Source organism: Marmota flaviventris, chromosome 1 (genome assembly GCF_047511675.1).
Source record: "Marmota flaviventris isolate mMarFla1 chromosome 1, mMarFla1.hap1, whole genome shotgun sequence".
Classification (NCBI taxonomy): domain Eukaryota; kingdom Metazoa; phylum Chordata; class Mammalia; order Rodentia; family Sciuridae; genus Marmota; species Marmota flaviventris.
The window spans coordinates 58,165,152-58,188,443 of NC_092498.1; the positions used below are offsets into that span (position 1 = coordinate 58,165,152).

General features: G+C 37.3%; 1 protein-coding gene across 1 annotated transcript in view; it reads right to left on the bottom strand.

Moving 5' to 3' along the window:
- Window positions 1–23,292, bottom strand: part of Lhfpl3 (LHFPL tetraspan subfamily member 3) — a 511,123-nt gene that overhangs the window by 155,406 nt on the left and 332,425 nt on the right. The gene's annotated exons all lie outside the window — the stretch shown is intronic.

Consider the following 23,292-nt stretch of genomic DNA (forward strand, 5'->3'; position numbering starts at 1 on the left):
CATTTTATTTTAGCAAATATTTCCATTGTTGGTCAAACCATTATTTAAAATCCATCTTGAGGTAGACAGCAACAAACCTCATCACTGTTCCACTCTGAGCCCTTGGGCACGTGTGTGTGTGTGTGTGTGTGTGTGTGTGTGTGTGTATGTATGTCTTCCTGGTAAACTTGAAAGCAGCCCAGCCTCTGCAGCAGAGAGGACTCTGGGAATGTACTTTATGGTAAGCCCATGTATTCTGAGAGGCTAAGGTAGATTGATATATGAGAAAATATTAAGAAATTGGATTTTTGAGTACATTTTTGGGGAGGCTTCTATTGCAAATAGACCATTAGGAATTCTAACACTGCAGAACGGCAATTCAAGGCTGGCTTTGAAGAGCTATGACAGTAGCCAGATAAGGGATTAGGATAACATGGAAAGTACCAGGGTGTGTATTGACTTTGAATCACTGTGAAAAGTACATTGACATTGTGATCCACCCCTACTCCTACAGCAAGATTCACTTTATTTGGGGCAGTGCAGAAGATCTTTGAATCTGAACTATAGTTTGGAGAAACACTTCTAAATTAGTTGGCGTATTTTAAATATATTTGAAATGATTTTTTTTATGTAGTAAATACTTTTTGTTTTTGATGATACTAGGCATCAAACATAAGGTTTCTTGTTATGCTAGCAAGTGCACTACCACTGAGCCACATCCTCAGTCCTTTTTATTTTTTGAGATAGGGTCTCACTAAGTGGCTGAGGCTGGGCTAGAATTTGTGATCCTCTTGCCTCAGCTATTGCTGGGATTACAGGTGTGTAATCCACACCCAGCTAGTAAATACATTTTATCTGCAAGACAATACTTTCTTATATAAAAAAACGGGGAGTACCTGAAGAATAACGTAGGTCACAGTAGAGCTAAAATTAATAGAAATCACGAAATGACCCAAGCTCAGACAGGTTATTGGGCCTAATAGGACAACTTCACCACAGCAGGGTGTTTGTAGAATGGTGACATTAACGAAGACACATTTGCTCAAGGTCTTCCTGTCCTAAGGGTAGACTATCTTTAAGATTTCCATTCCTGGGAACTCTTGAGTTATAAATTGAAATGAAAAGAACTGAAGTAGAATTAACACTCAGAAACTAAAACCACAGGAAAATATGCATGACAATCCATGGTTCCCTATTTTCAAAGTATATGGCTTGTTCAATAAAATTTTAAGTGAAGAATATGGGAAGATAGATAAAATAATTTCTAACTATATCTTATGCAAAGGGTATTTTGCTGAAAGTTGTAAATTCAGGATTGAACCCAGGGGCACTCAACTACTAAGCCATATACCCAGCTGGTTTTTGATATTTTATTTAAAGACAGGGTCTTGCTGAGTTGCTTAGGGTCTCACTAAATTGCTGAGGCTGGCTTTGAACCTGTGATCTTCCTGCCTCAGCCTCCCAAGCCACTGGGATTACAGACATATACCACCTCGCCTGGCTAAACACAGAATTTTTGAAACACAATATTTATTTTTCACAATCTAAGGAAACTGGATGTTTAGAGACATCTTAAAACTTCACTAACAATGCCAGGATTTGGGGTTCCTACAGAAAAATATTTAGGTCTATTTAGCAAGGGAAGCCTAGGTCTCCTTTAGGCTACGGGACACTATAAAATGTCCAGGTTGTCCATCTGCTTCTTATCAACTTTTCCTTGTCATGAGGGATTTGAGCCCTAATTTATCTGATTAGAAAATCTACAGTTATCTCGTAGGATCAAAACATCCTCGCAAATGCATTAAAAAGTTTAAAAACGTTATGGCTCTGGCATGAGTTTTTTCTTTTTGGTGATGTTCATCAAACATACATTTTCTTCTCCCGATCCTTCTACTGGACTGTTTTGTTTTGTCTTTGAAAGCAAGTCTCCCAAACTTTAGTATACTTGATTTAAGCCATTAAAGTAGTTCCAACTCTGTTGCTTTCTTCAGAATGGCATGACTATTATCTTCTGCATTAATGCTTGAGTGCTATAATAATTCTGTTTTCTGGCATTCTATTAACCAGCACCTTTTTAACCTGCATGATTTGCATAGCCACTAGAAACTAACAGCTGCTCCCAATCTTGAGAAGTACCTGCAAGATTCCTCTCAGTCAATGAAAGATTAAATAATATTCCTCTTGGCTTCATAATTATTTCAATTCTTTACAAATTGATCAACTCTCAGATGTAGCACCAACACTGAACAGTAGAGTAATATGTTTTAGCAGCCTTTTCACTGCTGTGACTAAAGGATCCGACCAGAACAATTTTAGGCGAGAAAAGTTTACTTGAGGGCTCAAGGTTTCAGAGCTCTTAGTCCACAGAAGGCCTGCTCCATTCTGGGATCAAAGTGAGGCAGAACATCATGGCGGAAGAGTGTGGCAAAGCAGATCACATGATGATGAGAGAGCAGAGACTCTACTCTCCAGATACCAAATATATACCCCCAAAGGCATGCCCCCAATGCTCCACCTCCTCCAGCCATACCCTACCAGCTTTCAGTTACCACTCAGTTAATCCTTATCACGGGATTAATTCACCAATTGGGTTAAGGCTCTCAAAACCCAATCATTTTTGTCTCGCCTGTGAGCTTTTGGGGGACACCTCACATCTAAACCATAACAGTATACAAGGCACCAGAACATTTGATTAATTCACACAGGCTATTTCTTGACCACAAGGGATAATGGAAAATTAGTTCCAATTGAGCTATTATCCCAAAATGGGTTTCTTATTAGAATGCCACCCAGGAAATGACTATCTTCCTTGCAGTTATATATTCCTTCTTCTTGGCAGCAGGTTTCCTGAAAGTATATCAGAGAACATTCTTGAATGCTGAGGAGACATGATCCCTCACAAGCTGGAGGTGAACAGGGAATGATGAACAGATGGGCTTCCTGTATGCTGCCATGATATCTTCTAATCTAGAATATATAACAAAGGTGTCCTTGTGAGGGTGTCACTGTTGATTTTCATTTTAAGCATGTTCCAAATGGTTAAGAAGTGTTCACATTCTAAAAGGAAGCCCTGTGCAGAGCCTGCCCACCCCACAATGGGCTCTTCTGAAAGAGTACACAAATGGCTAATGGTTCCCCAGAGCCACTAATTGCCCTGGCATTTTTTTTTTTTTTTTTTTTTTTGCTAAAGAGCTGAATGTAATCTCTGTGGAAAAATCCACAAACCTTGGTAATTGGGTCTTTCTCCAAAAGAAAATGAAGTAAGATGAAAAAAGCAACAGGGGGGGTCTATGACTTGAGTTACTTGGGCCAGCTAATATTGCTGGTCCAACTATCCCAATCAGGGCTTTTAGTGTTGTGAACCTGAGAACTGCTTATTTTTTTTGAACAGGAAGAGAAAGTCTAAATTCATTCTTTATAAAGTCTATGCACTGTTGCACAAAAAGCATGATAAATTGCCTCATGTTGCTGAAGCACTCAAGGGGAACTTGGTGAAAAAAGGAACCTGCATTCACTTGACTCTATCAATTATTCAAGCATACAGTAGTTGAAGAAATTGATGCCAACAAACGCTGCCAGGCTATGGAGGGGGAACTTTCACACAAGGATTGTTACTCTAAACACCTGGTAAAAGAGATAGACAACTCGTTCTCCCAGCTTCTTCATCAGCTCATGGCTGACAAAATGGAGCAATACGAGTTTTCTGGAAAAAGGTACAATATTTTTGCCTTAGTTTACTTCTAGAAAAATGGAGTCCCTAGATAACCCGGGACATGACATTCTATCCTTTAGTGTGTGGTGGAGAAAACAAATTGCGTCTTGAAAAATTTTGGTTTAAAACCAATATAATTTTATGGGGATTTAACTTGGGGTCATGAAAAATATGACACCCCTTAGATTGATGGGGGGTATTAAGAGAAAATATAAATAAACACTGAACTCTCCAAAGAATTAGAAAGTTGTGTTTGGTGATGAGAAAGTCTCTGTATTCTGCCAAGCTACTCATTTGCCTGAAGAAGCACATAGTGCTGAGTTAGCTGTGAAAACCTGGATCATGGTGGTAAGCAGATGATTAAAAGTCCATCCAGACATGCATGGATGAGCTACATAGTAAGTGAAGAAATATATTTTACAGAATATGATACCAAACAAGTGGGAAAATGCTTACTTGCGTAATATCACTTGCTAATCTGCCCAAGTTTGAGGGTTAATAGCCAAATATAATGAAAATCAGAATTTAGGATGTAAAAAGTTAAATGTACCTCTGGTCTCTAAGCACTGCTAGATGACCTTTGATATAGACTAGGGTCCAAATTCCTTGAAATACTGACACTCTGGGGTCAGGCTCTGCCTTTTATAATGACTTACTTTTGGGAAGACTCACTCTAGGAGACCAGTACTCCCTTTCTAGGGCAGGTCCCCCACTGACCCTAGGCCTTTCACTAGGCCCCATCTCTTACAAAGTACTACTCTGACATCACCACACTGGGGACCAAGCCTCCAACACGTGAATACATAGCACTGACCAAGACTAGGAAGATAAGCATGCCTAATTCTGAGATACAGGTGAGGAAGTTCTTTTGGCCAAAGGATTTTATAATCTAGCCTTTCTTATAATAAAGGAACTAGTTTAATTTCCATCTGACAGCTCCTCACTATCTCTCAGCTGGCTCATACCTCAGGAAGAGGGATAGAGGATTGCCATTCTTTGTTTCTTTGCCAACATTGATTTTATTTATTACTATTATTTTTACATATGAATAAACGAAGATGCAGAAATTTTAAATAGCTTACTCAATACAAAGCCCCCTTGTTGTAGAACCAGGATTTGAACTTGACTATGCTATAATCCTCCACATGTACACAATAACAGTGCATGTGAAGTCACTTTAGACTATTGGTTTTGGTACTCAGAACAGATAGAATCTTGGCAGGCTTAACATCGCTTTGGATATTTATAATTAGAAATTTATTTGAGTGTGACAACTACTAAAATGAAAGTGACACTTAAAAGCTGTTAGTTTTTAATGTATAAATATTTCTTTTGTTTGCACTAGTATTTCACCTAGTCAGAATTTCATCTTATATGTAATGCTGAGAAGATTAAATTCATTATAAATTCTAAACATATGAAGTGGGAATTAAAGAGTTTTTGTTATATAAATGTATAAATAGAGTGTATTTGGTTTTGTACACATTTTACAAGAAAACCCATCTCTTTTTTTTTGGCTTGATATTTTAAGTTGGCTATGCATAAGCCAAATATTTTTTTTCCACCTACCATAGGCATGTTTTTATTTTACTTCTACAAAATTGGTTCTTCTTACTTATACGTGTCAGTAGAATCCATTTTGATAAAATTATATAATCATAGAACATATATTATTTTAATTAGGCCCTCACTCTTGTAGGGGGGCATGATGGTGGGGTTTACTTAGGTATTTTCATATGTGTAAGAGGTATATATTCCTGTTAAGATTGCACATGCTTTTCTGTCTGTTTATGTGTGTATGTGTGTACTTTATTAATATATATATATTTCTGCTTTGGATAAAAATAGACACAAATCAATAAGGTTCTTGTTTTGTTTTAATGAAGCTATTTCTTTAAACTATTCTTTTAACTAGTTTTTTTGGATGATAATTAACATAGTTTTAATGAAAATTTCAATAATTACAATACTGAACAGGTCACAAACGTGTCTGAAATTTGTAGGAGAGGTCTTGGCTTAGGTGTATTTCCATGTGCTTAAATCTGTACTGCATCCCAGACATAATATTTTTAAAAAATAAATATCATTATGTATATTTAAGGCATACAACATGATGCTTTAAGATACATGCATATGGTAAAGTTGTTGCTACAGTGGAATAAATGAACAGATCCATCATCTCACATCTATAGTTATTTTTCCTCTTTGTGGCAAGAACAGCAGGGGCAGAAATCACTCATTTAGCAAAAATCCCCTAAATGGTATTATTAACTATAATCCTAGTGTCTCTTGACTTGTTTATCCTACATATTTGCTATTTGTATACTTTCACCTGCATATTCGCATTTTTCTCCTTCCTTCCACCCCAATTCAGGTAAATACTGTTTTAGTCACTAGATTCCACATAAAAGTGAGATCATGCAATATTTTTCTTTCGGTGTCTGGATTATTTCACTTAGCATAATATCCTTCGGCTCCATCTGTGTTGCACTCAATGGCAGGATTCCTTTCTTTTTAAGAAGCTGAGTAATATTGTTTAACACACTACGATTTCTTCATCCATTCATCCACTGATGGACACCTAGTTTGTTTCTCCATCTTGGTTACTGTGACTAATGCTGCAATTAACATGAGAATTCAGGGGTCTTTACAAGGTGGTGATTTCATTTCTTTGAGTGTATACCCAGAAAACGGATTACTGTGCCACAAGGAAGTTCTGTTTTTAATTTCTTTAGGAACCTCCATTGTGTTTTCCATATGGCTGCACCAAGCTACATTCCCACTAATACTGTACAAGGGTTCTTTTTTTCCCCACACTCTCACCAACACTTGTTATCTCTGGTGTTTCTGATAATTGCTATCTTCAAAGGTGTAAGATAGGATGTCATGATGGTTTTGATTTTCATTTCCCTGATAATTAATGATGTTGAGCACCTTTTCATGTATCTGTTGGCCATTTTTATGTCACCTTTGAAAAAATGTCTATTTAAATCTTTTGCCTATTTTTAAATTGGGTTATACTTTTTCTGGCTATTGAGTTGCATGAGTTCTTCATAGATCATAGATATCAACTCTGTATTTGATGTTTTTTGCAAATATTTTTTCCCACTCTGTGGATTTGCCTTTTCATTTTGTTGATTGTTTCCATTACTGTACAGAAGCTTTTGATGTAATTCTATTTTTATACTTGCTTTGGTTATATAAGCTTTTGGTATGATATCCAAGAAATCATTGCCAAAGCCAATGTCAGGCTTTTCCTTCTAAGAGTTTTATGGTTTCAGATCTTACAGTTAGGTCTTTTATCTATTTTGAGTTGTTTTTTTGTTTATAGTGTGAGATAAAGATTCAATTTCGTGCTTTTGCATGTGGAAATCCAGTTTTCCCAGCATCATTTATTAAAGAGACTAGCCTTTCCCCTTTGTGTTCTTTTGGTGCTCCTGGTGAAAATTAATTGACCATCTATGTTTAGATTTATTTCTGGGCTCTCTATTCTGTTCTACTGGCTTATGAGGACACAGGATGTCAAGAGAAGAAAAGACCATTTTCCTCCATGGCCATACGTACAGGACCCTGTGTGGTGCACCTGTCACGATTCTCCTAGCAGTATCTGCTTCAGCCAGGATAATACCCAAAGCAAAGGAGTTCTTCATGAGCCTCTAGACCACCCCCGTGTGCCAAAACCATAACTTTATTTGTAAACCAGGGAGCCCAGTTCCAGACTATTGAGTGGATACCCCTAATTTACCTTATGTTATTCATATTTAGTAGTAAATTTGTATTCAATTGATGTTCCATATACATATTATGAGAAATAATTGTACTTATAAAAATAATTCATGAGCTAACTAAATGTTTTTCTGCATGGGAGGTACAAAAAGGGTGGCATATTCACTCTCTGCCTTGACTAACCACAGGACTTAAGGAAAGTCACTGTAGGATGAAGTTAGGTAAGGTCAGAAATCTTGTACCAATCTGGCTACCAGCATTTCAATTCTTAGTATGGTTTGCTGACCATAGGAGAAATATAATTCCTTCTCTCAAGCCCCAAAGAATCCCTGAAAACAGCATACCCATATCTAGTCACTTTCCTAAAATAGAATGTGATCCTTAATACAGCATTTTCCACCTTAATTCTATTTTGTTGTGGTCAGAACATTTAACATTAGATCTACACCCTAAACAAAATTTAAAAAAATTTAGTTGTAAATGGACACAATACCTTTTCATTTATTTATTTGTTTTTATGCAGTGCTAAGGATCCAACCTAGTGCCTCACATGTGCTAGGCAAGCGCTGTACCACTGAGTTACAACCCAGCCCTAAACTAATTTTTAAATGGTTAACTAAACACAATATTGTTCTGTGGATCTCTGAATTTTCCCTCTTGTATAAATGGAATTTTATGCCCGTTGGTTAGTAATTTCCTCATTTCTCCTCCCCGCTCGGCCCCTGGCAGTTATCATTGCACTCTAATCTTATGAGTTTGACTAGTTTAGACGTCTCAGGTAAGTGGGATTATGCAGTATTTGTCATTGTTTGACTGGATTATTTCACTTAGTGTAATGTCCTCAAATTTCACGCATATGGTAAATTGCAGAATTTTCTTTTTTAAGGATAGATAATATTCCATGGTATGTATATATTACATTTTCTTTATCCACTCATCAGTCCATGGGAATTTAGGTTGTTTTTATATCTTGGTTATTGTGAATAGTGCTGTGCTGAACATAGGAGTGCTAATATCTCTTTGGGATCTTCATTTCAATTCTTTTGGATAAATCCAAGGAATGGGATTGCTAGATCATATGATAATTCTTGTTTTCATATTTTGAGAAACCTCCATACTGTTTTCCACAGTGGATGCACCTTTTGCAATCCTCACTAACACCTTTCCCCCTCTTTTTTTTTGGTACTGGGGATTGAACTCAGGGATACTCAACCACTGAGTCACATCCCCAGCCCTTTTTGTATTCTTATTTAGAGATAGGGTCTCACTAAGTTGCCTAGTGCCTTGCTTTTGCTCAGTCTAGCTTTGAACTTGTGATCCTCTTGCCTTAGCCTCCTGAGCCTCTGTGATCACACATGTGTACCACCACACCCCGTACCCCCTCTTTTTTGACAGTAGCTATTCTAATGTATATGAGGTAGCATCTTATTGTAGTTTTGATTTGCATTTTCATGATTAGTAACATTCAGAATATTTTCATATACCTATTGGTTAGTTGTATGTCTTCCTTTGAGAAATGTATATTTACTGTTTTTAGCCCATTTTAAAATCAGTTTGTTTTTGTTTTGTTTTTGCTATCAGGTAGTAGGAAATTCTTAGACTTTTTGGAAATTAACCTAGTATTAGATATATGCTTGGAAAATATTTTCTGCTATTATATAGGTTGCCTTTTCATTCTGTTGATTGTTTTTCTTTACTGTGCAGAAGCTCTTTAGTTTGATTTGCCTCATTTGTCTCTCTTTTTTTTGCCTATGTTTTTGGTGTTTTTAGTTGACCATAGACATATAGATTTATTTGGGGGCTCTCTATTCTCTTGCATTGGCCTATATATCTAGTACTATTATTTTTTAAGTTATTTGGTTTTGTAATATGTTTTGAAATCAGGAAGTATGATGCATTAATTTCTTTCTTCAGACTGATTTGGCTATTTGGGGTCCTTTGTGATTCCATATGAATTGTTTCACCCTCTTCTATTTCTGTAAAAAATGCCATTGGGATTTTGATAGGAATGGCATTGAATCTGCAGCTTACTTTGTATAGTGTGGACTTTCTTACAATATGAAGTCTTCTAATTCATGAACATGGGCTATCTTTCCATTTGTTTTTATTTTTCTTAATTTCATCAATAATTTATGGTATTTAATGTAAGTCTTTTACCTCCTTAGTTAAGTTTATTCCTAAGAATAACCTTTTCGGTGCTATTATAAATAAGGTGGTTTTCCTTATCTTCTTTCCAAACAGTTCATTGTTAGTGTACATAAACATAATTGATTTTTGTATGTTGATTTAGTATCCTATAACTTTACTGAATTTAATAGTTTTAACAATTTTTTTTTTGTTTTGGTGGAGTCATTAGGATTTTCTATCTATAAGAGAATGTCATCTGCAAAAAGGACAATTTTACTGTTTCCTTTCTAATTCAGATACCTTTTTATTTTTTCTTCTTTCCTAACTGCTTAAGCTAGGACTTCCAGTAAACTGGTGAATTTTAGCAAACATTTAAAGAAAATTAATGTCTAATCCTTCTCAAACTTATTTTAAAAATCAAAGAAGAGGGAATACTTCCAAACTCATTTTGTAAGAACAGTGTTATCTTGATGTTAAAGCCAAACAAAAACACCACAAAAAATAGAAATTTGAAGCCAATATCCCCGATGAATATAGATGAAAAAATCCTCAACAAAATTCTGACAAACTAAATTCAAAAGCATATTAAAGGGACCATATACATTGCCACATAGGATTTATCTGTGATGCAAGGATGATTCAACACACAAAAAAAATCAATTAATGTGGGCTGGGGCTATATAGCTCAGTGGCAAATGTAAAAATAGCACCATGTAAAAATAAATAAAGGCATTCTGTCCATCTATATGTACAAAAATTTTAAAAAAATTAAAAAATCAATTAACATGATACACTACAATAACAAATAATGTTTAAAATTACATGATCTTTTCAATATATGAAGAAAATGTGTTTGACAAAATTAAACACCCTTTAATGATAAAAGTATATATATATGTATATACATATATATATACTTTATATATATATATATATATATATATATATATATATATATATATATGAATATAGATGCAAAAATTCTCAACAATTGAGAAATAGAGCAAGATTGCCTCAACATGATAAAGGTCACAGGTGAAAAGTTCACGGCGGACATCACACTCAATGCAGTAAAGCTGAGAGCTTTACTTCCAAGATCAGGAACAAGGTGAGGATACCCATTCTTGCTTTAAATTCCACATATACTTAAAAGTAATATTTTAATGCTTTTGAAACTTCAAATGGCAAAAGCTGTTCAAGAAAAACACAGAGCAAAATAAATGTTGCATACTATAGACATTGGAAGTGGAACTAAGCTTCAGGAAAATGAGTCCTTGCTTAAAATACACTCATAAAGGAAAGACTACTCAACCCCAGACTCACATTCACATATTTTAATAGGCACCTAAGTTTCCACACAATTTAGTCTCTCTCTTTGTCTCCTCCTGTGTGTGTATGCCCCCATTCTGATCCTCATACAGTTTTAAGAACAGTTGTATAAGCAATGGAGTTGCAGTTGCAATATTTTTGCAGAGGAGGGTTGTAGTATCACTCAGGGCAGCCATGATCTAGCCTAGGCACTGAATTTTATTTATTTTTTATTTGGTTGTTTGTTTTACCTTATTGAAAGTGCAGAACAGCGGCTTTGGTTCAGGATTACAAAATCTTGAAGCTGAAAGTTCTTATGTTTGTTCCTTCCCTCTTTGGTGTCATTTCCTCTCTCCAATCTCCTCACCTCTTAGATGTTTCAGATCAAGGTTATAAGGACCCCCATGTGACTTAGTTATTGCATACAAAACAACTGCTAAAGGAAAAGATTGCCAAGGAAAATTATTTGATTTTTTAAAAAAATTGTTGCTCCCTTTTCTCATCAGACATGTCTTACAATTTTTTAAGTCTTCCATGCTTTTTGCTGCTCCTTAAAAAAATTATCCAGACTTTAAAAATTTGAGATAGACTATGGCTAATCTATGGTAAGATCTTCCAGTAACGTGTGTTTGTTGAGAATGCTGGTGTATTAGAACGAGGCACTGTCCCCAGAGAAACTGAATTGGAAGAGGCAATAGGTTTCAAAAAAGGTTTGGACAAAAATCACGTCAAGAGAGGGTAAAAGGAGTCAGCATGCTAAATGTTCTGTCAAAAGATTTTCACACATCTTTCAACTTCAAATTCTAACAGCAGTAGCCCAAAGTTTATAGATAAAGCCTCGACCAGTATGATATTCAAAGAACAATGCCTCAGTCGGTACAATGTGTTCCTTTGACTAAAACGAAATTTCATCCAGTCTTAACCAGCCAGTGAAATGTCCAGAAGGTAATTTTGCTTTGAAAATGGGACCCAGAGTTGTCTCAGCCTGACAGGACTGACAGAGGCTTTGGAAACTAAGCAGGGAGCTCGAATTTGTTTTCTGTGTGTGGTGGGCTTTCCTTCTCTTGGGGCTCTATGTTTTCATCCTTTTAACTATGGGCCCAGGTTCCTTCTTGGCATTTATAAGTCTATTGTGATTCATTCACCACTTTACAACAGAGACTGGGGTATGTTGATGGAAAGATAGACTGGGATGATCTAAAGCATTTTAAATTCCAAGATGCTGCTCATTTGAATTATTGATAAATTCAGAGGATCTTAATTCTTGATGGAGAGCAATGTATAACAATGAGCAGAGCTTAGAGTTTCTAAATGGAAACCGAGGGCATCTAGAGCAGCCATGATCTGGGCTTTGGTCTGGATTACTTAACTTGGCCACAGCTCTGGGGAATAAAAAGAATATGAAATACATTGTTCATCCTCCAACCCTGCCTACTCCCCTTCTCTGGCAAGTTGGTTTTTACATACAAAAGAACTATCATTTGTGAAAACTGTGGTTTTTGTTGATTTTAAAAAGTCAAACACAATCTAGGTTAAAATTTTCCTCAATGTTCACAATAACTGTGGAAGCAACCTAGATGACCTTCAATAGATAATGGATAAAGAAACTGTGGTATATATACACAATGGAATATTACTCAGCATTAAAAGAGAATAAAATCTTGGCATTTGCAGGTAAATGGATGAAGTTGGAGAATATCATGCTAAGTAAAATAAGCCAATCCCCAAAAACCAAAGGCCAAATGTTTTCTCTGATAAGTGGATGCTGACCCATAATGGGGTGGTTGTGGGAGGGGAATGGGAAAAATGGAGGAACTTTGATTGGGCAAAGGGGAGGGAGAGGTGGAGAAGGGGCATAGTGGCAGGAAAGACGGTGGAATGAGATGGATATCATTACCCTAGGTACATATATGACTGCACATATGGTGCAACGCTATATCGTGTACAACCAGAGAAATGAAAAGTTGTGCTGCAATTGTGTACAATGAATCAAAATGCATTCTGCTGTCATATATACCTAATTAAAATCAATAAATTAATTAATAAAAAATTCCCAGAATGGAGGTTTCAGATACAGATGTGATGAATAAGAAAAATGGAAATACACATGCAAATGTAAAGATACATTGATGATGTAAAAGAATGGCTCATTAGTGATGCTATTTTAAAAAAGTTTTTTAGATGTTGATGAACCTTTATTTTATTCATTTATTTATATGTGATGCTGAGACTCGAACCCAGTGTCTCACACATGCTAGACAAGCGCTCTACCACTGAGCCACCACCCCAGCCCTGATGCTATTTTTTTTTTTAAAACTAAAGAATAAACAAACAAAATAAATCTTTCCTCAGTTGTAATGTGTATTCATTTTTTATTACTGCTGAAAAAAATCACCACAAATTTAGTGGCTTTAAACAAACATGTAATATCTTATTGTTCTGTAGATTGGAACTATAACATGGGTCTCAGGCAGCTAAAAATCAAGGTGCTGGTAGGACTACTTTCTGGAAGCTCAAGGGAACAATCTATTTTCTTGTCTTTCCTGAGTTTTAGAGGCTGCTTGTATTCCTTACATGGCTCCTTTCCATCTTTAAAGCTAGAGATGGTGGATATTATGGGCTGAATGTTTTTATCTCTCCAAAATCCATACATTGAAATCTAACCCCAGTGTTTTGGTATTTGGGGTGCAAAATTTGGCAGGCAATTAGATCCAAGGGTAAAGCCCTTATGAATGGGATTAATGCCTTTATAAAAAGAAGCCAGAAAGTAAGTATCTGTTCTCTGTCATATAATGAGAAGACAGCCATCATCAAACCAGGAAGTGGACCCTCAACAGACACTGGATCTTTTGACAGGGTGATTTCAGACTTTCCAGCCTCCAGAAAATATGAGAAATAAATTTATATAGGTTAAGTACCCAGCCTAAGGTACTGTTATAGAAGCCCAATTGGACTAAGATAATGAGTAGAGTTCTCTTCACATATCCTCTCTGTTCTGTCTTCTGCCTCTGTGCCTTTCAGGTATTTCTGCTGGGTCTTCTCAGCTTGCAACATAGTTCTATCCTAATTCCCTGATTAGCTGCATGGTTTATTATTGGGACCAACATTTGATCTTATTTGGAGCCTGCTTGTTATGTGTCTTGATATTTTACCTCTGATTGTGTTATGGGAGCCTTAACCCAATCGGTGAATTAATCCCCTGATAGGGATTAATTGAGTGATAAGGGTTGGTAGGGTGTGGCTAGTAGTGTCTCTGCTTTCTGATCATCATGTGAGATGCTTCCTTCTACCATACTCTTCCACCATGATGTTCTGCCTCACCTCAAGCCCCAAGGAATGGAAGTGGCTGTCTTGAGCCCAGAAATAAACTTTTTCCATCTCTAAAATTGTTCTGGTGAGTCTTTTAGTCACAGCAGTGGAAAAGCTAATACAGCCTCATTCTGGCTGTGTAAATTGCTTTTGCTAAACTCTTAAAGGCAAGTTTGAGTCATGTTTCAAGAGAATGGGTCACTTTGATGGAAAGCAAGTGATGTTAGGAAAGGCAGTGGCTGGGGCCTTCTTTTTGCAGACTTAATCCACTGCTTGGCCACCACTCTCCCTTGGTATTGCTTTCAGCTGGAATCCAGATTAACTTTGGAATCCTTTGGGCTACTGACTATTCCCATTAGTGACTCTGTGTAAGTTCACTCTTGCTGGACCCAGCATTTTCCTTTTTGGCATCCATCTGAGTTGCAGCTCACAGCTCCAGTCCTATACAGAATGTCACCAAAGACTATTTGGATCCAGTCTCTCTTGAAATATGGGTGATCACAGCATGAATCCTCTGATGTTTGTAGAGCACTGGTGCTAAATTCATTTTCTGACCCTTGCCATTTGATCAGTTTGGAAGTTTGAACAAGGGTATATATGGGTCCTCTGTCCTTATCTCTAGGTACTAACGCACTCAACCCATGGTCCAACTTTTGCACTTCTAAACATACCATAATGAAGACAAGCAATGTATTGGGAGGTCCAGATGTACATGCTTTACGTTAGCTATGGGTCTAGTATATAGGATGAACTCAATATCTCGTTCTTACCCACTATTTTCATGTTATCCATGCTCATGCCTAGATAATAATGACATTGTCATTTTTATATAAAGTTAGACTCATCATTTAGGTGTCCTAGAGTTTGGAAACCCTAGTGAGATTAGTAGTTTGAACAAATGTTGAAGAAAATAAAAAAATATTGTGATGGAAATTAGTAAAACTAGTAGTACCTTCGTTTTCCTAAAATATATTAATAATGCAAAACTAATAGCAAACATTTATTGAGAATTTACTATGTGCCAGGCACTCTTCTAAATGTCTTATATGAATCAACTGGTTTAAACCTCATTACAACCCTATAAGATGGGTATTATTATTATTATTACCCTATTTTATAGAAAATGATATAAGAATAAGTACCCTGCTTGTTAGTAGGTAAGTTGCTATGGATAGTCGCTGCTCCCCCTTCTGTTAACCATTATATAATTATAGAGTATAATTTTTACTATTTTTACTATCTAAGAACCAATGAGACTGATGTAGGTAATCTGAGACAAAGGACTGGTTTGTGATTTTATTAATCATGGTCCATAATTAAGATCAAAACAGGCTGGAAAAAATGCAAAAACTAGACTCACCAACAAATATTTGTATTACAGGACATGGCTAGAAGCCTACTACTGATAGTCTTGTGAATACTGGAGTTCTCGCAAACTTTAAGAAATGGTCCAACTTATCTTAAAGTATTGGCATTCTGAGTTGTCAAAATGACACCTCTAGAAATAACTGGCAGCAAAATCCCAGTAAACTGAAATGCAGAAACTTCATCGATTTCTGTTGCTGTTGTTGAACTTTAGAGTTATATATTCCCAGTTAAGGGAATTCTTGTCAGCGACTGATGAGAGTCTTAAGAGGTGCATTTTTTTTTGAATGGCCAGATATAAAATGATTTTACATATTCTTGGCAAATAGCCTCTTCAGGCAGGCAACTATTATTTATGCCCAGGTCCTGGGGTAGTAGTGATTAAGACAAATCTAATTCCTTCTCTCAAGGGTCTTATAGTCTGAAAAGGTACCCAGAATAACTGCTGCAATGAATAACAACATGGGGAAAACAGGGAGAAAAAGGCAATTGTGTGCAAGTGAACATATAATCTTAAATGTCCAATCTAGGCTGCAGAACCCAACATTTTACTCCAAGGGAATATTTAACCTTTTCAGCCCCAGAACATTATTCTTTCAACCAGATCCAAGAACTGGAAGAGATCTGGGGCTGACAGTTGGATAATAGAAGTAAATAAATAGTATGTATGTTTGTATGGGTATGATTGTTTAATTATAGCACATACATAATAAAATATAAGTGTGACTCTAACTGTTAAGAATAGGAAGGTAACTGGTATCAACAAAAAACATGGAGTAGAACTTAAAACTGCTGTGAAGAACAAAAGGTATTTCTTTTTAAAGTTAAAAATTCATTGGAGCTTGGTTTATAGTCTCAAACTGAAGAGGTCTGGGGATGTCTCTTTTATCTCAATAGGATTCAAACTTAAGCCCTCTACATCATCAATAGTGTTTAATTCATCTCTTCTATTGGACGTACAGTAAATATCAGGATTGAATGTTTCCAGTCACAGTGAAAGATATGTTTACTTTATAGGGAGCTCTGTATAACAGGAAGAATGATTTATCATTCCCATATTTTAAATGAGGATACATATATTTTTCCAATGCCAGCTCCTAGACTGCTGCCTAGAACCCTGAAGTGAGATATAGATTGCTAAAAACGTCACTGAGCTGGGGCCTTTCTATATGGTGGTGGGTGTCTGTTTTTTTTTTTTTTAATCAGTTCTCAAGGATTGACCTTTAGAGCAAGGGGAAAAAGCTTCTAGGCTATCAGACTCCTGCTCTCTCCTCACCTTCGCTGCTTCTGACACATTCTAAGTCTTTGGCCTTTGGTATCATCTCTGGATTTCTCTCTTAGCATTTTGTAATGAAGCTCTGCTTTGTGGATTAGAGTACTCTTTCTTCTCAGGCTTGACTAGACCTGTCTGGGTTTGTAATATCATGGTGAACACTGGGATCTGACCTTCTTTATGCCTACTTCTTCCTCCAGTGGGTAGGGAATCATATTGCCCACTGAATGCTACAGCGCTGCACCTCTGAAAGCACCACACAATGCCACCACACCACCCACCCTTGCGGCCCCATCTCCAAAAGTGATTGCCTCCATCGATACCTTCGTCACCATCTTGAGTTACCTCCACTGCCGACATCACCATCTTTAGTTGGGACAACTTACATCTTGTGACACTGGCTGGGGCCTATAAGCAATATCAAGGTACCCCATAATTCCCCCCCACTGCCCCACTCCCAACCACTAACCCGGCAGAGTGCCTGCAGTTATGTTGCCCGCCTGTAGCTCTAAAAGCCTGGTCTTGATCTGCCCGATACAGAACAGCTTTTGCACCAGGTGCACAGGCCCCAGAATTCAGCCCACAGGAATGGAAAGGAGAATGGGAGGGGTGTGTGATAGATACAGTTTAGAGACTAAATTAGAGACCAGGAATTGTGGGGTCTACAAGCAATCAAAGGGGCTAAGGCCAGGTGCTCATAGCTCATGAGTGGGCCCCAAAAGAGATCCTTGGGATACAGTCTTCCAATGGGGGCAGGAAGTGCTATACCCCTCCTCCAGGAGCTCCATCTCGAAGATTAACCTTCCCAGGCTAATAACCTTCACCCCTGGGTGGGTGGAGGCACCAGCAAACAACACCTTCGCCTACTGGATGAGAAGATCCAACAGAAACAATCATTGAATTTTCCTTCAAGATTTTTTTCTTTTTTTTTTTCCTCTTTCTTCCTCCCTCTTTTTCTGCCCTCACATCCCCAACATTTGTGAAACCAAGTACTTTCCGTGCAATCAGCTACTAAGGACTGGGATGTCTGAATAGTATATACTACAGTTTTGTCACATATTCTTTTATCTTCTATTGTTACATTTTTTTCTTTTCTAACTGATTTTTTTTGTTTTTATGTTTTTTTTGTACTCTCTCTATTCTCTTCCCACTTTTTTCTTACTGGAGAACCTCTTTCTCTCTTTTCTCCTGCTACTAGCCAACTTCTTCTGATCACTCATACACACTTCTCAAGATCTACTACCTCTAAAGCCTCACCTCCTACCTCCTTAACATCTCATCCCTCACCCCCATTCCCTTTGTCCACCACTAGAAACTGTAGACCCTTTCACAAACCTATTGTTTATATTGTAGATAATAATTGAGCACATCATTTCTGTCTATTGCAACAGAACTGTGAATGTCTTAATAGGACCTATTTGGTTTAAGGCTGCATACTGTTTGCATTGATTCCTCTTAATATTGATCTCCCCCTTAAAGGAGAAGTATTGGAAACCTGCAGGGACACTATGAGTCTATAGGGTAGAAACTGTAAAACTTCCAGTCCACACTGCTAGAAGGGAAAATGCAGGAACAACATGGAAAAACAAGGAAGGAAAGTACCCCAAAGAAGCCAAGATAATACAATACTAGAATTCATGACCAGCACAGTAGAAGAAATTTCAGAGAAGGAGTTCAAGATGTACATGATTAAAATGTTCTGCAAACTAAAGGGTGATATAAGAAAGAAAACACAGGAAACAAAAGATCACTTCGATAATGAGATAGAGGTTCTGAAAAAAAAAGGGAGGGGGAGCATGGGTGGAACAGATAAACTCTAGATAGGGCAGAGGGGTAGGAGGAGAAGGGAGGGGGCAGGGGGTTAGCAATGATGGTGGAATGTGAGGGACATCATTATACAAAGTACATGTATGAAGACATGAATTGGTGTGAACATACTTTATATACAGAGATATGAAAAACTGTGCTCTATATGTGTAATAAGAATTATAATGCAAAAAAAGACATAAGGCAGTAATAATATTATAAATATAGCGATTAACGTTTATTAAGGTCATGTGTTAATTACTGTGCCAAACGCTTTTTCAGCATTTCCTGATTTAAATACTGTCAGACTCTACAAAGGATATTATTCTTTTCCTCTGTTCAAATAAAATGAAAAAGGAACAACAACAACAATAGCTGTCGCCGCCGCGTGGCTCAGCAACCAGCCGCCGCTGCGCAGTGACCAGCCTCCAAGGCGGTTCAGCAGGTGCGGCGCAGGGACCCTATGAAGAGGTCTGTAACCAAGCCTTCATGAAATAGCAAACCAGGAACCAAAACCAACCGAGATTGGGTCAGACCAGAGACAGGCCAGTCCCACCCCTCTCTTCGGACACTCCAGCAAGGAGCCTGGGGCCCACCATAGCAGAGAGGTGAAGTCACCAGAGTTCTGCCAACGAGATTCCTTCCCAGCGGAATCCGCTTTAGCAGGTGTGTGACTCCCACCCCCACCAGATACAAACAGCCGAGAAACCTCAAAAATCTCTCTGTGGGCTTGTCTGTAGGGGCCGAGGGACTCCCGACCCCCAACTCCTCCTACCGCCAGCGGAGTGGACGTGACTGTAGGGACCGAGGGAAGTAGAGGGGATTCTCGATCCCCAACTCCCCTTACCACTAGTGGCGACACCCAAGGTCTTAGCCGCCAGTTTCCGAGGGCGTGCCCACCAAAGGGGTCCGGAAAAATTAAACTGTCGGATCCCAGATCACCGCTCCACAGCACTGGGGCTTAGATGAATGACAGAGACAGTGCTCAGTCGTTCGGGAAATAGGACACGCGGTGGGGCTGCAAGTGTAACCAGATCCTTGGGGAACTGCCTCCGATGAGCAGGACCTGGCTGGCTGGCAGGAGGAAGGGGGGGAAGGGCCGGAGAAGTGAAACGGCTCTGGACTAACAGGATTGAGAGACTCCCAGGAGCTGCCTTACAGGGATTGCTGTCGGCACATAGAGGGCAGAAGCTTGGCTCAGAGGGCAAAGCTCCGCCTACTAGAAGAGAAGAAAATGGATCTCTAAGACTTCGTTTTTTAAAAATTTCTATTTTATTAGATTTTTTCTCCCCTTTTCCTTCTTTCTTTCTTTCCCTTTTCAAGTTTTACTGTCCTTTCCATTCTCCTCTATTCTATCTATCTCACTCTCCTTCTTTCTTTTTAAGAGCACCTTCCTTCCCCTACCCCCCAACTTTCATCCCAAGCATTACGTCTTCCATTACGTGTAATTGTCTAAATGCAAATAGGTGAATGTTTCGAGGCTGTTTATAGGGCTCCTAAATACCTAGCTATTACCAAACACCCTGATCCAATCACCTGTTAATATCCCCCTTCAGTAGAACAATCTTCCAAAGTAGCCAAGACATACTAACCCTCATACCATCATAGCACCTAACCTAAACATAAAGTCCTAAGACCAAACAACAAATCACTATATGCATACAGAATCAGGAAGCCTTTTATGAATTGAATGAATCAGCTTTAAAGTACAATAAAGTCCAACATTTCTAGGCATAGTCTCCCACCACAAAGGAGAGACCACAGAGATATACAAAACCAAAACAAATTTATAGGAGAAAACAGAAACACAGCAGTTAAACAGAGTTGGAAAGTAACATGAAGAACATGAAAAATCAAGGGAAAAAAGGAATACAAACAATGCAGCAGGACAACTTAAATCTACAGGAGAACCTAGAGGCATCAGAAAAATGGTCAGAGAAAGAACTCAAGGCATACCTGACACAGATGGAATGGAATCTTAGAGAAGTCATTAGACAGCAAGTCGAAACAATGAACGAATACTTTGAAAACGAATTGCATAAGCAAATTCAAATTGCAAAGAAGGAACTCTACCAGGAGATAGAGATTAAAAAAAAATCAAACAGTAATCCTAGAAATGCAGGAAACCATAAACCAAAATAAAAACTCAAACGAGAATATTACAAATAGACTAGATCATATAGAAGTCAGAACATCAGATAATGAAGACAAAGTTTATCAACTCGAAAAGAATATAGTCAATGCAGAAAGGATGTTAAAAAATCATGAGCAATCCATGCAAGAGATATGGGATGTCATAAAAAAACCAAACTTGAGAGTCATTGGGATAGAAGAAGGTATAGAGGTTCAAACCAAAGGAATGAACAATCTGTTGAATGAAATAATCTTAGAAAACTTCCCAGATATGAAAGATGGAATGGATTGCCAAATCCTGGAAGCCTACAGGACCCCAAACATACAAAACCATAATAGACCAACTCCAAGACACATAATTATGAAGATATCCAACATAGAGAACAAGGAGAGAATATTAAAAGTTACGAGAGAAAGGAGGCAGATTATATTCAGGGGTAAACCAATTAGGTTAACGGCTGATTTTCATCACAGACCTTGAAAGCAAGAAGATCCTGGAACAACGTATTTCAAACGCTGAAAAATAATGGATTCCAACCAAGAATACTGTATCCAGCAAAATTAAGCTTCAGATTTGACAATAAAATTAAAATATTTCACGATAAACAAAAGTTAAAAGAATTTGCAGCCAGAAAACCAGCACTGCAAGGCATTTTGAGCGAAATACTACAAGAAGAGGAATTGAAAAACAGCACCCAAAACTAACAGTGGGAGGTATCTCAGTAAAGGGGGAGAAAAATAACCAAAGAGGAAAAACTAGCCAAATTAAAATAAATAAATAAGCATGACTGGAAGTACAAACCATATATCAATAGTAACCCTAAATGTTAATGGCTTAAATTCACCAATCAAGAGACATAGGCTAGTAACCTGGATTAAAAAAACAGATCCAACAATATGCTGCCTTCAGGAGACTCATATGATAGGAAAAGACATACACAGGCTGAAGGTGAAAGGTTGGGAAAAATCATACCACTCACATGGCCCTCGGAAGCAAGCAGGAGTGGCCATACTCATATCGAATAAAATCAACTTCAAACCTAAATTAATCAAAAGGGATAAAGAAGGACACTATATACTGTTAAAAGGAACCATCCACCAAGAAGACATAACAATTATCAATATGTATGCACCAAACAATGGTGCTGCTACATTCATAAAACAAACTGTCCTCAAGTTCAAGAGTCAAATAGACCACAACACAATAATTATGGGTGACTTCAACACACCGCTCTCTCCATTAGACAGATCCTCCAGACAAAAGCTGAATAAAGAAACTATAGAACTCAATAACACAATCAATAACCTAGACTTAACTGACATATATAGAATATATCAATCATCATCAAGTGGATACATGTTCTTCTCAGCAGCACATGGATCCTACTCAAAGATAGACCATATATTATGCCATAGGGCAACTCTTAGTAAATATAAAGGTGTGGAGATAATACCATGCACCTTATCTGATCATAATGGAATGAAACTGGAAATCAATGATAAAAGAAGGAAGGAAAAATCCTGCATCACCTGGAAAATGAACAATATGTTACTGAATGATCAATGGGTTACAGAAGACATAAAGGAGGAAATCAAAAAATTCTTAGAGATAAACGACAATACAGACACAACATATCGGAATCTATGGGACACAATGAAAGCAGTTTTAAGAGGGAAATTCATTTCCTGGAGTTCATTCCTCAAAAAAAAGAAAAAAACAACAAATAAATGAACTCACACTTTATCTCAAAACCCTAGAAAAGGAAGAGCAAAACAACAGCAAATGCAGTAGAAGACAAGAAATAATTAAAATCAGAGTGGAAATCAACGAAATTGAAACAAAAAAAAACATTGAAAAAATTGATAAAACTAAAAGTTGGTTCTTCGAAAAAATAAATAAGATTGACAGACCCTTAGCCATGCTAATGAATAGAAGAAGAGAGAGAACTCAAATTACTAACATATGGGATGAAAAAGGCAATATCACAACGGACACTACAGAAATACAGAAGATAATTAGAAAGTATTTTGAAACCCTATATTCCAATAAAATAGAAGATAGTGAAGATATCGATAAATTTCTTAAGTCATATGATCTGCCCAGATTGAGTCAGGAAGACACACACAATTTAAACAGACCAATAACAAAGGAGGAAATAGAAGAAGCCATCAAAAGACTACCAACCAAAAAAAGCCCTGGACCGGATGGGTATACAGTGGAGTTTTACAAAACCTTCAAAGAAGAATTAATACCAATACTTTTCAAGTTATTTCAAGAAATAGAAAAAGAAGGAGCTCTTCCAAATTCATTCTATGAGGCCAACATCACCCTGATCCTGAAACCAGACAAAGACACTTCAAAGAAAGAAAACTACAGACCAATATCTCTAATGAACTTAGATGCAAAAATCCTCAATAAAATCCTGGCGAATCAAATACAAAGGCATATCAAAAAAATTGTGCACCATGATCAAGTAGGATTCATCCCTGGGATGCAAGGCTGGTTCAATATATGGAAATCAATAAATGTTATTCACCACATCAATAGACTTAA